We start from the raw sequence: 6,467 nt of genomic DNA on the forward strand, positions 1-6,467 counted from the left end.
ATGTGAGTGAAATTAATGTGATTTTAGGTGTTAGAATAAGAAGGAATGGAGATAATATATTACTATCCCAAAAATAACACAACGAAAAACTTAACCTATTTGTTTGTTTTCATTATTATACTCTTTTTAATTTATAAAATGTTATTTACTTAAAACTCTTCTTTATATTTTATTACTGTTAACTAATTGTTAACTAATTTTCTGAGGCAAACACCCAAGAACATTCATTGGTAGTCCAACTTCAGGACTCATACGAGGAAAATGAAAAAAATTAAATTTATATTTTGGATAACTTGTACTACTGTACTCTCTCGTGGATTTTATAAAGTTTATTATAAGTCTATGATGAGTTCATTAACAAACCAAATATGAATAAATTCAATCTTTTACCTACTCATCCCAATTATATAAGAATATGCATTCATAATATAATATCTAATTAAATATAATAGAATTCAACTACATAAATTATATCATTATAATTTGGATATTTTCTCATATATACAATTATAATTGATTAAATGATAAATAATCAGCAAAATAATTATAATTTTTTATTTATTTTGAACATCTCTTGTACACTTGAGTCTAGATTAAAAAAGGTTTATAAAAAAATATTTTTATGTATTCATTCAATTCTTATACTTACTCATACTGACTTAAGTGTTATTGTCGATCTTCACCAATAACACAACAATAAACTCTTATAATTAAGTAGAGTTCGACTTCATTAGAATCTCTTTTTCACCTTGGGAGATTTATACTCTTTTTCGATAAAAAAACATTTGATATTCAATGTGGGGCAGGTAATTTTTTTCCATACCATGAGTTTTATGATCCTTACCAAAAGTAGAATTGTTACGTCATTATTGGCAGTTCTTGAGATGGATCCATCCCACAATGGAACCTTGACAACTCATATTAATGTCATTCTTTGGAAAAAAAATGAAGAAAATCTTCAAAATGCAATATTAGAAATGCATAATAAATTTGATAAAGATTTGGAGCTTTAAGGGAACCAATATAGAGTCAAATTGATTCAACATTGGAACGAGTTAAGTCAACATCAAAACAAGTTGCAGACTTTCCACGAACAATTGGTGGTATTCAACTAGGACCATACTACTCACTTGTCTGAACATGACAACCAATGTCGAACCCCAAATGATAAACAAATTGTTGAATCTTGTACAATCCATAGATAAAAACCAATGGAGAGCAAGGTTCAATCCAATCCATCTTGTTTGTGTTTAGGCTACGATTTTATACATGTGAGCAAGTTTAACGTGATCTAAAGTAAAAAATGTTGTAGTGTAAATGAAGACGAACATAATGATGACCTTGATGACAATGACTCAATGTCATAGTAAAAATAATTGTTGGGTATGACTCTATGTTTAGAACTTGGTGATACATGTTTAGCTTATAATTTATTAGGATTAATTAGTCTTTTGGTCCTTGTATTCCTTTATGTGATCCAATTCTCAATTTTTTTGTTCAATTAAGTTCTTATAGTTGTAAAAATGATCTAATTAAGTCATTTTAGCTAGATTGACATTAACATCATGTTCGTACATGCATGTGTTAGTTCTTAGTATTTTTCGTGATTTGTTGTTAGTAGGGATGACAAAATGGGCCAGGCCCGTCGGGTCGGCCCGGGCGGGCAGGGTTGAAGTTTCTAACCCGTCAACCTGCTATATCCCGACCCGCCAGTTTAGCGGGCCAAAACGGGCCAGCCCGCCAACCCCTTTTTTTTTATGTTTAAAATTAAAAATAATTAAAAAATAATACTTTTTATATTATATAAATAAATTTGTATATATAAAATAAATTTATAAACAAAATTTTAATAAAAAGTAAAAAGAAATTAAAAAAAGTAAAAAAAAAAGAGAGATGGGCCAGCATGCCAGCCCGCCCAAAGACGGAACATGTTACAGTTTTCGGCCCGTTTATTGATGGTGGGCCAGCCCGGCCCGACCCATTTTTGGCGGGCCACAGGCAGGCCAGACCAAAACGGGCCGGGCTAGCCCGTTTTGCCACCCCTAATTGTTAGTATGAGTGTCATGTGTTAGTGTCATTATCACATGATAGTGTCTTTTATTCAATTTAGTCATTATATATGAAATGTTGACTCAATTGAATTCCTATATTTTAAAATTTTGACTCAATTGAATCCCTATATTTTAAAATTTTGACTCAATTGAGTCCTAATTTTAATTTTCAATTTAAATTTGAAAATATATATTTTAAAAAATGTAAATGTAAAGTGATATTTGTAATGAGAAGTGTCACTTTATATTTTCATTTTTAATATTTTAAAAAAAAAATTAAGTTTAAAATAGGGATTTTTTTTGTTGAAATTTAAAATGTAAAAAATATAATTAATTTGAATATTTAGATGGAGTGATTTAATGTATAAATTTTAAAAAATTATTTTAACAAGTATATATAAGTTGTAATTGAACTTAATTACTAATTTGGTCTCACGTTGGAGAGAAACAAAGATACTACATTTTAAAAAAAGATTGGAACTCAATTGAGTCAAAATTTCAAATAAAAATACTAAAACTAACATGTGACACGAAATCAGATGCATACCTTAGTTGGTTTGTAACCCATGGCCCCTCCTAACATGTTTTTTCATACATTAGTTATAAAAATATTGATTTAATTATAAATAAAACTTAATTAATAATTGAATTTAAAAAAGATAATAATATTATCGCCATTTTACTCACTTACTATTAATCAATAATTCTGTAACTAAATTGCCACTATAATATATCCTATAAAAATTAATTTAAATTTTTAAGTTTAGTATTTTTTTAATACTCTTAATTATTCAAATTCTAAAATCCTATCAATCATATTTGATTAATATCAATCTTCGAAAAAAGAACTGAAAATACATTTTACTTGAATAGAAAGATTTTATTTTTGTGAAACAAGATTGTCAAATAAAAGGAAAGATAAATTTTTTGCACACAATATAATTATTTACATTAAAAAAATATAAATGAAAATTTTAGTTTTGGCTTAATTATTAATGAGTTCAATAATTTAAAAATACAAAAAAAATTAGATATATGCAATTTCTTTTATAGTTATAATTATATTAAATTATGTATTTATTTTTGTTGTATTAGTGATAGTGATTAATATATAAATTTTGATATATTATTTTGGCTCTCCAAAGTTATTGGTCAAAATCCGCTACTGCACGACAATGATCTAGCATGTGACTTTTCTTAAAATTTAAAAAATAAAAAAAAAAACATTAAAAATTAAAAAGAAAAATAGTATGAACTAACACGTGTCATGTATGGACACGGCGTTAATTTAAATATAATGGAAATGATTAATTGAATCATTTTTCAAATACGAGAACTTAATTGAACAAAAAATAATAATTAAAGGACCGAATTGAATCATGTAAAGAAATACGAGGACGAAAAAACCAATTAAGCCAATTAAATATTTACATTTTTATTGTAATAATTAATTACTTATTTTTAATTGTTTCATTTTTATGTGCATATATGTCTTGACTTAAAAGGGTTAGGAACTTGCTTAAGCGAGATACAAGAACCCCAAAATTTAACACATTTCGCGTAGTTCAAAAAATTATGTGGAAAATTAGGTGGAGGTTACATCTAAGTAACCAGGTACTGAACTAGGATAATGAAGAACTGAATCTGGACAACCAAATATTGAACCTGAACAATTGAGCTTGGACAACCAAGAACTCAACATGCACCTATACAATCAAGAACTAAACATGGACAACTAAGAATTAAATTTAGAGAGATGACACTACAAGAAAATGCTTCTTGAGTAACCAATTTTAGTGACCAAATGTTAGAAGTGGACTTTAAGCTTAACTCAACCTCACAAAATCGACTTGTAAGGTGAGGATTGCATCCACTTTTATATATACATATATATATATATATATATATATATATATATATATATATATTATGAATTTGCCTTATTCTTTAGTGGATGTGGGACTTCCAACACACCTCCTCACGCACACCTGTTCCTGTGCGTGAGATAAGAAATTAGTGGGTGGTCCGTTAGCGGTCCGATAGCGGGTGAAACAAAATGTCCAAGAAAGTTCGCTAGGATAGGCTCTAATACCATGATAGAAGTGAGTTTTAAGCCTAATTCAACATCACAAAATCGGCTTGTAAGGTGAGGTTTGCACCTCACTTATATATATATATATATATATATATATATATATATATATATATATATATATATATATATATATATATATATATATTATGAAATTGTTTTATCTCTAGTTGATGTGAGACTTCCAACACACCCCCTCACGCCAAGGTATATTCATCTCGTGCGTGGGACTAGAAATTAGTAGGTGGTTCGTTAGCGGCCCAATAGCGGGTGAAACAGAATATTCAAGAAAGTTCACTAGGATAGGCTCTAACTTGGCTCTGATACCATGTTAGAAGTGAGCTTTAAGCCTAACTCACTTCTAACACCAAAAGTTGTTAGTCACTATAGTGACCAATTTTGATACCGATTCACAAAGTAAAAAATTATTGATTATTAAAATAGTGACTATTATGAATAAAAAAATTATAATTGGTCACTAAATTAATATTTAAAATTAGCTACCATGGTTTTGAATACCAAAGGAAATTGGTCACTAAAAATAGCTACCAAAATGACTTAGTTTCTAAATTGGTCTCCAATTAATCCTGACCAATTTAGTGACTAATTATAATTTTTTATTTATAATAGTGACTATTTTAGTAACCAATAATTTTTTATTTTTTAAATTGGTATCGAAATATGTCACTATAGTGACTAACAACTTTTGATTGTTAAACTTGATTACTAATGAAATATTTTCTTATAGTGTAAAAACTAAACATGGAAAACTAAGAACTCAACATGCACCACGACTAGCTTTTGAACCTGCACAACTAGCATATGAATCTTCTGAACCAACTTTTTAATATACTCAACAAATTTCTAAATATGTTCAACCTACTCTTAATAAGTTATGCTATCTTATTAAATCTAAAAATTTAGAATTAAATTAGAACAATTAATCGAGTGACTAATAAATAATGTAAATTAAACAAGCGATTTTACTGGCAAATCATATCATAATTTTTCTATGTTATATGACTTATTATAAAACTTTAAAAACCAATTAATAAGTTATTCTATCTTATTAATTCTAAAACTTTAGAATTAAATTAGAATAATTAATCGAGTGACTTAATAAACAATGTAAATTAAACAAGCGATTTTACTAGACAATCATATTCATAATTTTTCTATTTGAATGCCATCAATCAATATTCCTTTTAGGGTTTCTTATATAGCCTTAGTAAAAATATAAAGATATTATATATGGGCTAGGCTTGTGAATTGCATGTGTGTTAGGATGGCCGAGCGGTCTAAGGAACCAGACTCAAGTTTTGGTCTTTAAAAGAGGGTGTGGGTTCAAATCCCACTTCTAAAATTTTAATAATGTTTTCTCATGATTTTTTGCTTGTAATATATTTTCTTTTTCATTTTATACCTTTTTAATTTATATTGGTACGCAAAAAGATAAGAGAGTCATTTTCTGAGTTAGGTAGTACTAGCTTGTGACTTACATGTGTGTTAGGATGGCCGAGTGGTTTAAGGCACCAGACTCAAGTTCTGGTCTTCGAAAGAGGGCGTGGGTTCAAATCCCACTTCTGACAATTTAATAATGTTTTCTTATAGCGAAGCAAACTATATATTAAGGCAATTTGTAGTATTGTACCTGTGAAGAAAGATGCAAAATAAGAAATAACATAAGACATTATTTTAGGGGTTACTTAACAATCTAGTAAATAGTTGAAATGATCATATATGGTAGAAAGATAGAAAGCAATGGATTGAGTTTTTTTTTTTCATTTGTAATCTTTATGTTCTTCATTGACAAGCAAGGTGCGTTTAACTTTTACCTCTTTTCCTTTTCTTTTTTGTCATAAAATAAGCTATTAAAAAGTAAAAATAGTTCATAAACCAAGAATATCCTTCATTAATCTTATAATCAGATATAAATACATATTTAAATTTTATAATTCATCTTTCAGAATTCTATTTTTTCAAAATATTTGATAACCTAATTGTCCATCTACATTTAAAACGAGGACAAAAATAAAAATGGAAATTTGTAAGGGACATTGTAGTATGAAACAAGAGGGAAAGAGAGAAAGAGACGCTAACATGTGTTTGTTAAAAAATGTAAAGAGATACAAGGTTGTGAATGTGTGTTAGTGCATTTGAACCATACTTTTGCATAAGGGTTGGTATAGTTTACCATTTATGCAATGTAATGTAAAAGCCCCACATTGTGAAGAATGTGAAAGAAAAGAAACTTTATATAGTGGGTGAAAAGGTTGTGTTCTCGCTGAGCTAAGTAACAAGAGCTTGTAATCCAAGTGGGGGCA

At 28.2% G+C, this 6,467-nt stretch overlaps 1 non-coding gene across 1 annotated transcript; it reads left to right on the forward strand.

Moving 5' to 3' along the window:
- The first annotated feature begins 5,648 nt into the window (after positions 1–5,648).
- On the forward strand, positions 5,649–5,732 carry TRNAL-CAA. Its single transcript has one exon. It is a non-coding gene; the product is annotated as a tRNA-Leu (tRNA).
- Positions 5,733–6,467: the final 735 nt, after the last annotated feature.

Source organism: Vigna unguiculata, chromosome 11, assembly GCF_004118075.2.
Source record: "Vigna unguiculata cultivar IT97K-499-35 chromosome 11, ASM411807v1, whole genome shotgun sequence".
NCBI classification, from domain to species: domain Eukaryota; kingdom Viridiplantae; phylum Streptophyta; class Magnoliopsida; order Fabales; family Fabaceae; genus Vigna; species Vigna unguiculata.